General features: G+C 46.0%; 1 long non-coding RNA gene across 1 annotated transcript; it reads left to right on the forward strand.

Annotated features, from left to right (window-relative positions):
• The first annotated feature begins 2,479 nt into the window (after positions 1 to 2,479).
• Positions 2,480 to 6,907, forward strand: LOC120880161. Its single transcript, XR_005724967.1, has 2 exons — positions 2,480 to 4,690; positions 6,209 to 6,907. It is a non-coding gene; the product is annotated as an uncharacterized LOC120880161 (long non-coding RNA).
• The last annotated feature ends 2,418 nt before the right edge of the window (positions 6,908 to 9,325 follow it).

A 9,325-nucleotide genomic window follows, 5' to 3' on the forward strand; every position in this document is an offset into this window, starting at 1 on the left:
TCAGGAAAAACACTGGAATGAGGTTTTCCTGAGTCTCATCTCAGAATCTCTTTTGTTTCAGTTGTCCAAGCTTAATGGCCCAGCTAGCCTGATTCCTAGAAGGACATTGTTGTTGTTCAGTCATTAAGTTGTGTCCCACTCTTTGAGACCCCATAGACTGCAGCATGCCAGGCTTCCTTGTCCTTTGCCAATTCCTGGAGTTTGCTCAAACTCATGTCCATTGAGTCAGTGATGCCATCCAGCCATCTCATCCTCTGTCGCCCCCTTCTCCTCCTGCCCTCAGTCTTTCCCAGCATTAGGGTCTTTTCCAGTGAGTCAGCTCTTTGCATCAGGTGCCAAAGTATTAGAGCTTCAGCTTCAGCATCAGTCCTTGTGGTGGATATTCAGGGTTGGTTTCCTTCAGGATTGACTGGTTTGATGTCCTTGCAGTCCAAGGGACTCTCAAGAGTCTTCTCCAGCACCACAGTTCAAAAGCATCAATTCTTTGGTGCTCTGCCTTCCTTATGGTCCAGCTCTCACTTCCATATGTGACTACTGGAAAAATCATAGCTTTGACTAGATGGACATTATTAACCTTTTATCATGTAGCAGACCGCCTGGTTGATAACAGCTGTGGTTGCCATGGAGCCCCTGGTTTGTTTTGTTCGAAGTATTATTTTTCAATAAAGTAGTTCATCTAGACAAAGCACCAAAATGCTCCTGGCTTCCATTCTCATTCTGTGTCTAAGTGCCACAGAGTGCTCCCATGAGGATCCATAGGGAAAATCAGGTAGGTTTCTAGGGCCCATGAGGTCATCTGTGCCTGGGGCACTTCTCCAGGGTAAGGGAGGGTTTGCCATCCTTGACAGCTTGGCCGCCATCATGGAAGTGTGGCCAGCCACTTATCCACCTTTGATGCGCCGTGGATGATGGATCATGATCACGGCCGTGTGGCGGCTGAGAGGCAGGCTCCAGCCAGCGTGTGCTGGCTCATAGCGTTTTCCTGATGGATGGAGCCTATTCTGGGAAGCAGCTTATTGTCTCACGTGAACAGGCTTTCTAAAATAAATGACTGCTTTCTTAATATTTTGAATCATTTTCTTCAGCGCATGTTTTGTAGCCGTGGTTTGAAAGCTTGCCAAATATATGCCTTTGCACAACTCCCTGTAGGGCTGGATATACAACCAGACCAAACAGTGTGATTTAAGGTTGAACATAATTGGGAACTCGGCAATCACTTGCCTTGCATTTGATAGAATGGCAGCGGAGTGCTCTAGAGTTATTCCCGCGTTAAAAATTATATGCATAACACAGAAGCGCACACACATACATAGTCTCACCACCTCATAATAAAGACATCATGCCTGAGACGATTGGGCAAAAACAGTAGCTTGATAAATAATTACTTGACTTTTGTGATGGAGACAATAATTAACTTCAGATAGATCCTAGTGTTGACACCACAGATATATCTGAGGACTTTAGTCAAATTATATAAGGATGCAGGATGGAAAAAAATCAGACGGTGGCAGAAATATATTTAAAATACAATCCTTTGTCAAGTTTTCATCAGTTGATCTGTTTCCTTGTTTGAGCCATAAACTTGGTGAACTTGATGCTGCCTCCTTGTTCAAGGTTTTACATTTCCTTTTTTTTAATTTTTGGTCACACCAAGCAGCAGCATGTGAGATCTTGGTTCCTCCACCAGGGATTGAATCCATGCACCCTGCAGTGAAAGCGTGGAGTCTTAACCACTGGTCCACCAGGGAAGTCCCAGTTTTTACATTTCAAACTCTACTGTGTGTTTATTATCATTGGATTACTTGTTACTTGTCATCGAGACCTTATCACGTGCCTTATGTGCTGGTGGGAAAAAGGCCATTAACAGCCCCACTCCCCAGAGCTCTTTGAAAAATCACATGTGAAATCCAACATTTAATAGAGGGTAATAGAGGGTAGAGGTGCATTGAGACTGGGCTGTGGGTGTTCCCCAGGCTTGTTGCTGGCATTGATACCACACTGGGGAATGAGGTGATGTCTGGAAGGAATGCCTAAACTCCCCAATGATGGCATCCCCCTGCCACATAGCCACACAGCCTCCCCACCTCACTTGTAAGAGGACGTTAATCTAGCAAGAGAAGGAAATAAAGCTCAGAGGTAAAAATTTGCCATCACAAATTAAGTGAAATTTCTCCAAGCTTTTTTTTTTTTTTTTAATGAAATTGTGAACACTTTCCAATCATTGAAAAGCACCTATCCTTTGTAGTTTCAGACAAAGTAATCTAACTCCAGAATGTAACCTGTATTTGCAAACAACATGACTATGAAAAATCCTGGGGAATATATGTATTTGTGCCACAAGAAAGAATGAGTGGATTCAACAAGGCTGCAGGATACAAAGTCCATTGTATTTTTATATATTAGGGGGAAAAGGAAGAAATTTAATCAGTACCATTTACAGTAGTTTCAGAAACATCAAACACCATAGAATAAAACTAAGTAAATGAGTATAAGCCTTCTCCACTGAAAACTGCAAAACATTGCTGAGAGAAATGAGAGATTTACGTAAATGGTGGGCTCTACTGTGGATTGAGAGATTCAGTTCTGTTAATATTCGTTTTTTTCCTTAAATTGATTTATGAATTCTGTGCCATCCCAGTCAAAATTCAGAAAAGCTGATTATAAAGTTTATATGGAAATACAAAGGATCTAGAAAAACCAAATAAAGTTTGAAAAGAACAAAGCTAGAAGATTGTATTGCCTGATTTTCAAGACTTCCTATAAAGCACCTGTAATCAAGACAGTGTAGTATTGTAGAGGGATAGACACACAGATCAATGGGACAGAATAGACGGTCCAGAAACAGACCCACACATATATGGTCAATTGATTTTCGACAAAGGTGCAAAGGCAGTTCAATGGAGAAAGGATGGTGTTTTCAACAAATTATAATGGAACAACGAAACATTGTATGGAAAAAACATGAACCTCAACCCTTATCTTGGACCATATATAAAAATGAACTCAAAATGGACTATAGGCCTAAGTTTAGATTCTAAAACTTGAAAGCTTCCAGAAGGAAAAAAATTTTTTTAGTGACTTTGGAACAAGCAAAGATTTCTTAGCACAATCCGCAAGAGAAAGAAAATGGATTTCAGACTTCATCAAAATTTTAAAATTCTGTTCTTCCAAAGATACTGTTGAGACAAGTGGAAAGACAAGCCACAGACTGAGAGGAAATTTTTGCAAAGCATATGTCTAATAAAGGACTTATATCCAGGACGTGTGAAGAACTCTTAAAACTCAATAAAATGAAAACAACCCAGTTTAAAAATGGGCAAGAGATTTGAATAGATGCTTTAAAATGTTTAAGAAAATCTTAAATCTGTACTTACAGTATGACCCAACAGTCCCACTGCTAGGTATTTACTTAAGAGAATGAGAAGTTATGTTGACAGTGGCTTTATTCGTGATTTCTAGTAGCTGCAAACCCAAATGTCATTCATTCAAGTGGTGAATGAATCACCATCTTCCTTGGAATACCGTCAGCAATAAAAAGAAACTGATACAACATGGCCAGATCTCACAAGCATTCTTTGTAGTGAGAAGAAGCCAGACTCAACAGGAAATCTTTTATTTCCACATAGTTCTACCTGATATTCTGGAAAAGGTAGAACTATTCAGAAAACAGATCAGTGGTTGCCGGGGATTGGACATGGAGGGGTGCTGGCTGAGAAGAGCACATGGGAACTTTTGGGGATGACAGAAATCTGTATATTTTGATTATGGTTGTGGTTATACAACTCTGTCAGAATGTATACACCTATGCTCTTTGTGTAGGCACTTCACAAGATCCTCAAATGGGCAATAGAGTAGACACATGGAAAGGTGCTCGACATCTCACTCATCAGGGAATACAGATTAAAATCACCATGAGATACCACCTATTAGAATGGCTCAGATGAGAAAGACCACCAACATCAAATATCGGTGAGATTGTGGACTGTTACAAGCATTCAGTGGTACAGCAACCTCTTTGGAGACTTGTTTGGCGCTTTTTATGAAACTGAACATCTCACTGTGATCCAGCAGTTCCACTACTTAGAAGAAAATACACATTCATGAAAGGACTTGCAGAGGAATGTTTATATAAAGCCCCAGACTGGAAACAGCTCACATATCCATCATCTGAAAATGGGGTAAATAAATTATTATTTATTTACCACTGAGCAATGGTATACCACTGAGCTACAAGAAGAATGAACTGCTGATATGGATGGATCTAGAAAACGAAAGAAGGACAAACCAGTCTGTGGTGGTTAAGTGGGCAGGGAGGGGAAGTGACTGGGAAGAGCCGGGAAGCTTCCTGGGTAGTGGAGAAGAAAGAACTAAATGCGGATTGGGGCTGTGATCACATGAGCACAGGTAGTTGTTAAAACTTGAGGAACAGATTAAGATCTGTACATTTTATTGTATGTTAATTATACGTTAGTGAAAGTATTTTACGAGCTCCCTCAACATTTTATTGAGTCCTGATTTTTTTTTTAGCCGTTCTGTTTGGTTATCATGATGTGCCTTTTGCATAACCCACGTTGTTTCTATTTGGTACATGTTGATGTTATCCAGTATTCTACTGGAGTTACGAAGCAAGGCTCAACTTCTGATTGATTGATTTCATATGGCTGAAAGCTTCAGACTATCAAGGGGAGAGGTAAGTAACCTATGGTTTTGACCCTGGGTCCTATAGGATCTGCCTTCATTTACCCGTTTACCATTTATAGAGCCTCAGTGTTGCAAAGAACAAAAAACGAAGATTTCCCATGTGCCTTAATCATCGGGGAACCCCTTCTAGAAGCAGATGTGGTTGGAATTTCAGCCTTATGGATTGAGCTGGATGTGGGGATGGGAGTTGGAAAAGAAGCTCTTGCCCAGCTCCTCTTAAACATCAGGGTCCTTGCTTTTGTCTTTCCTTTCGTTCTCCATGAGCATGTCGTCCGTGGGTGTGGCTTCAGCCATCAACACTCTGGGACAATTCCCGAGCTACCTGCAGCTCACGCTTCTCTTCTGAGCAGAAGCTAGTAAGATATCTCAGTACCTACTCTGAATCGCTCTGTCCTCACTACTCACAAATGTGCTGTCATTCTCACTCTATGTAAGGTTTCTCTCAAACCTTTCCTGCTGCAGTTCTGTCTGTCCACTTCCCTTCCCATCTTCTCCTTGACCGTAGAAGTCGGGCTCTGCCTCCCCACCCACTCCCTGGAAACTTCTCATTTTAGGATTCACTGAGAGTGCTTCGTGACCAAATCCCATGGCCAATTTCCAGCCCTCATGCTTCCTGGCTTCTCTGCAGCAAATGTTGATGTTAATTATCCTTTTCTGTCTCAAAGGAAAACCTCCTCTTTCTTGGTCTGGGGCACCATTCTCTCTGCTGCTCACTGTGCAGACCCTGCCTTTCTCCTGCCTCCCCTTGGAGATTCCAGGGCCTGTGGGTGTGTCCTTGGCCCTCTTTTCTCTTGTGAGAGGACTCTGGCTTGAAAGAAACTGTTTTTTCCAATGGCTTCAGTTTCCATGTGTACGCTCATGACGCCATATCTGTATCTTCAGGCCCTGCCTCTCCTGAGTTTCAAGTCTGTATTTCATGTTGTGTACTGAACTCTTCACCCTCACCGTCCAAACCAAGCTCCTCCCTCCCAGCTGTGGTGTCCTCTGGTTCTACTTCTGGCTGCGAGACCAGTGGTCCAGGCCTGCTGCTCCTCGGTGCCTTGGGTGCCCCCTGGAGTCAGTGGATGAAACCTGGAGCTTCTGCCAGTCTTTCCATGTCCCTCCCCCATTTCCGTCTTCTCCATCCCTCCCACCATTGCCCCAGAGTGGGCCCCCATGACCCCTTGACCTGTTCCTGGGTATCCCTGCTTTGAACCCACTTTCTCTACAACCCACTTCTGCCTTCAGTCACCCCCAGTCTGCAGGGTAAAGCCCCAGTTCCTTAGAATGACCTTGAAGCACTTGGTCTGAGTATTGCCCGCCCTGTCTGCACCTGGTGATGGGAGAACCTGTAAGTTTCAGTTCCAGTTCCCTCCCGTGTTGTCCTCATCCCCTCGTGGAATGGATTGTTCCCAGCTTCAGGTTTGTGTGGGGCTTGATGTGTTTTTTATTAGTAATCTGTGAGTGTGTCTGTCTGCACATGTTGGGGATGGCACCTGAATTTCTCACTCGTGTGTTCTGGGCCCAGACACAGGGTCTCATACACAGAGGTGCTCATGCAGGATTATGGAACCGCATCGTTGCCTGGTGGGAGCACCTGCCTTCCCCTTCAGGAAGGGCTCTGTGCTTCCACATTCCCTGCTCCTCCAGGCACCCCAAGGGATGCAGATGGACCTGGTGTTGCAAGTCCCACCCGAGTGTCTGCGCTCTGGCCGCGGGAGCCCCTCACCTGTTCTGGGGCGTGAGCCCTTGGACTCATCCACCATCTCTTCGGACGGCCAAGAAGGACGACTCTGGGGTCTGGATGCCTTCCAGCGTCGATGCTAAGAAGAAGGATTCCCTATTTATGTCATGTCCAAGTGGTCCTGGCAATTCAACTCTCCCAGGCTTCTCCAGAGGAGGGGTGGGAAGGAGACTGGGGAGAAACCCACGCCCTGCCTGGAGTCTTCCCACAGGAGATGTGAAGTCTGGTCTCCTTACAGAGGAATTGTCTTCCACACCAAGAACAGTCATGTCTGCTCCTTCCTTACTCCTGGCAGGGCTGTGGGTGGGTTGTGGTCCCTCTTTTGGCCTTAAATGAAGTGGAACTTGGAGCCAGAGAAGGGATTCTATTGTAGCTAGCTTCTGCTCCACTGACAAGGCAAGGAAGGACGGTCAGGGATGTGGCCTCAGTGGAGCGGGCATTTTTCACTGATGCCTTTAATAATTACTATTTAAGCAACAGAAAGCAGAGTGAGATTGTCTCAAAGGCACGCCAGAGCCACAGGAGTTTGGAAGTTGGCTCAGAAATGTGCTTCCCTTCCCCACTTAGTGGCCATTACTTCGATGTATTTTTTATTTCATTTTCCCTCCCCCTGGTTTTTGAGCACGGCAGTCTTCTCCCTAAAGGCAGTGGGGGAGGAAAGTGCTCTGTGAAATATTCTCACACAGTTATTATTTGCCTGGGGCCAGCGCAGGTTTCTTCAGTAAATCAAAATATGCATTTTAGCGAAGTTGAGAACCTCCCTGGCTGAGCCGCTGCAGGTGACAGAGGCGGAGCGGAGGTGGTCCACGAGGAGGTGGGGGGTGGTGCTGTCTGTCCGCTGGCAGGGCCCCTGGGCCGGGGGGAAGAGGAAATAGAGACGTCAGTTTTAGGCCTCAATATTTAAATGTTTGATTTGTCTGCTGTATTGCTTTGCAGTTTGTTTGCTTTTTACAAATTCGGCGTGTGGTTTCCAGTGTGCCCTTGAGTTGATGAAACAGTAAGAGTTATGGGCCATCCTGGCCTCAGCAGCAGCAGCAGCAACTATTTGCTGAATTGCCAGACATCTGGGCTCTGGGATGGATGAGGGAACAGTCCCTGACCTCTGGGGATGCTTGCTGGGAGGAGTCAAGACAAGCCAACGTCCGGCCTCAGCTGCTGCCTCCCCTAACCCCCAGGTTCCAGGGAGGGGCCCAGAGGTTTTGAAGGGTGAGAGAGAGTTACTGCAGCTTGATTCAGGAACTCACCCTGGGCATGGCATGCTTGCAGGGTGAACATTAGATGAAGACCAGGGAAGGAATCCTGGATGTTGTCCAAACTGGCGCTTCATGACCTTCACTAGCCAGGGTGTCTCCCGGGACTCAGGCGACTCTTGACAGGTAGCGAGCTTGCATGGTTCCCTGGGTTAAGGGTCCCTTCCCAGTGAGACTCTGGAGAGGGAGCAGCGGGGCCTGGGCCACCCCGACGAGGGGAACGGGCAGCCTCCCCTGTGACCAGAGCCCTGAGTGCTCAGAGAAGGAGAGCCAGCAAGCCTGCCCTCTGCTCTTGCCCCCAGCCAGGAGCTGGTGTGGTCCTTCCACACTGGCAGTGTGATCCAGAACCCTCCTGTGACCTCCAGACCTCGGGTGGACTGTCTCCCAGGCCCTCCATCCTCAAGGCCTATGTACTTGTGTTCCTTCTGCTTGGAACCCCCGGCGGTTCTCACCTCTTCCCTCAGACACCCCTTTCACATGGCCCCCCTCGCCACCCCATCTGAAGAGTGCCCCTTACCCTGTCAGCAGGTTTTCCTCCAGGTGTTTCAGCTGCCTGACAGGCATCCTCTCCTTGCATCTTAGCTGTGTCTCTGGAGATGAGGCACGGAAAGAAGGGGCAGTCACCGTCCCACTGCCACTGTGGCCCCTGGCTTCCGAGCCTGGCAGAGCAGGCGCCTGGCCTCCGGGGGCACTCCCCATCACTGTGCCATGCAGGCAGGTGGCTGGGGCTTCTGTCTTGCACCCACCATTCAGTCTGTCTACCCACAGCTTATCTGTTTCCTGGCAGACACAGTGCTGTTCACTGCTCACTGCAGATGCTAAGCTAGAATAGTCAAGAAACAGGTGAAAGTTCAGTGCACTTTTCTCCAGAAAAGGGTTTTGTTTGTCGGCCCATTGACAGCTCGCTCACCTCCTGATTCTCCTCATAAACTCGAGCCTCCTAGGACTGTGGGCCTGTCACCCTTCTCCAGGTTTCATAGTCATGAGCCACTGCCTGCATCCATTTTATTTTCTTGGAGTGGAGTTGGGAAGGTGGACATAAAATTTTTAAAAAATGCTTTGATTCAGCTTGGATAAAATAGGATTCATGAGGCAGTGCATACTGTGTTGTGACACCAGAGTCCACAGATAGCTGGGGTCTGTCCTGAGGTGCTCCCAGCTTCGTCCTTCCAGCACCACTTAGCGGGACAGGCTTTGCCAGGCTCCAGAATGTGCAATTTTTCACCAGGAGTTGTTATTGGCAGGTAAGTGTGTAGTATTAATTTAGCCAGATTCCAGCATCTTAGAATCACACATGAGTATTGAGAAGTCATTGCTGAAACTGCTTGATCAATTTGAATTTAATTAAAAGGCATCGAATCAAAGAATAACATGGAGAAGTACAATAATAACCACAAGCATCTTGGTCATTTTATATCATAATCCTTTTCTATTTTTTCAGTGGTGGCAAGGAGGGTTAAGCAGGCCAACTCGCCCCATTCTCTTTTACTCTCCAGGAAAATGAGGATTTCCTTGCCTTAAGAGAAAACTTGTGTTTGTCTGCTTTGGTCATCCCGTGTTGTTATATGTGGACTTTTAATAATTTAGATGAAAGGGCGCATAAGTCACCTAATACTCTTTATTTGGATAGAGTATTTCTGAATTAATGCAA

Source organism: Oryx dammah, unplaced genomic scaffold (assembly GCF_014754425.2).
Source record: "Oryx dammah isolate SB20612 unplaced genomic scaffold, SCBI_Odam_1.1 HiC_scaffold_21, whole genome shotgun sequence".
In the NCBI taxonomy this organism is placed as follows: domain Eukaryota; kingdom Metazoa; phylum Chordata; class Mammalia; order Artiodactyla; family Bovidae; genus Oryx; species Oryx dammah.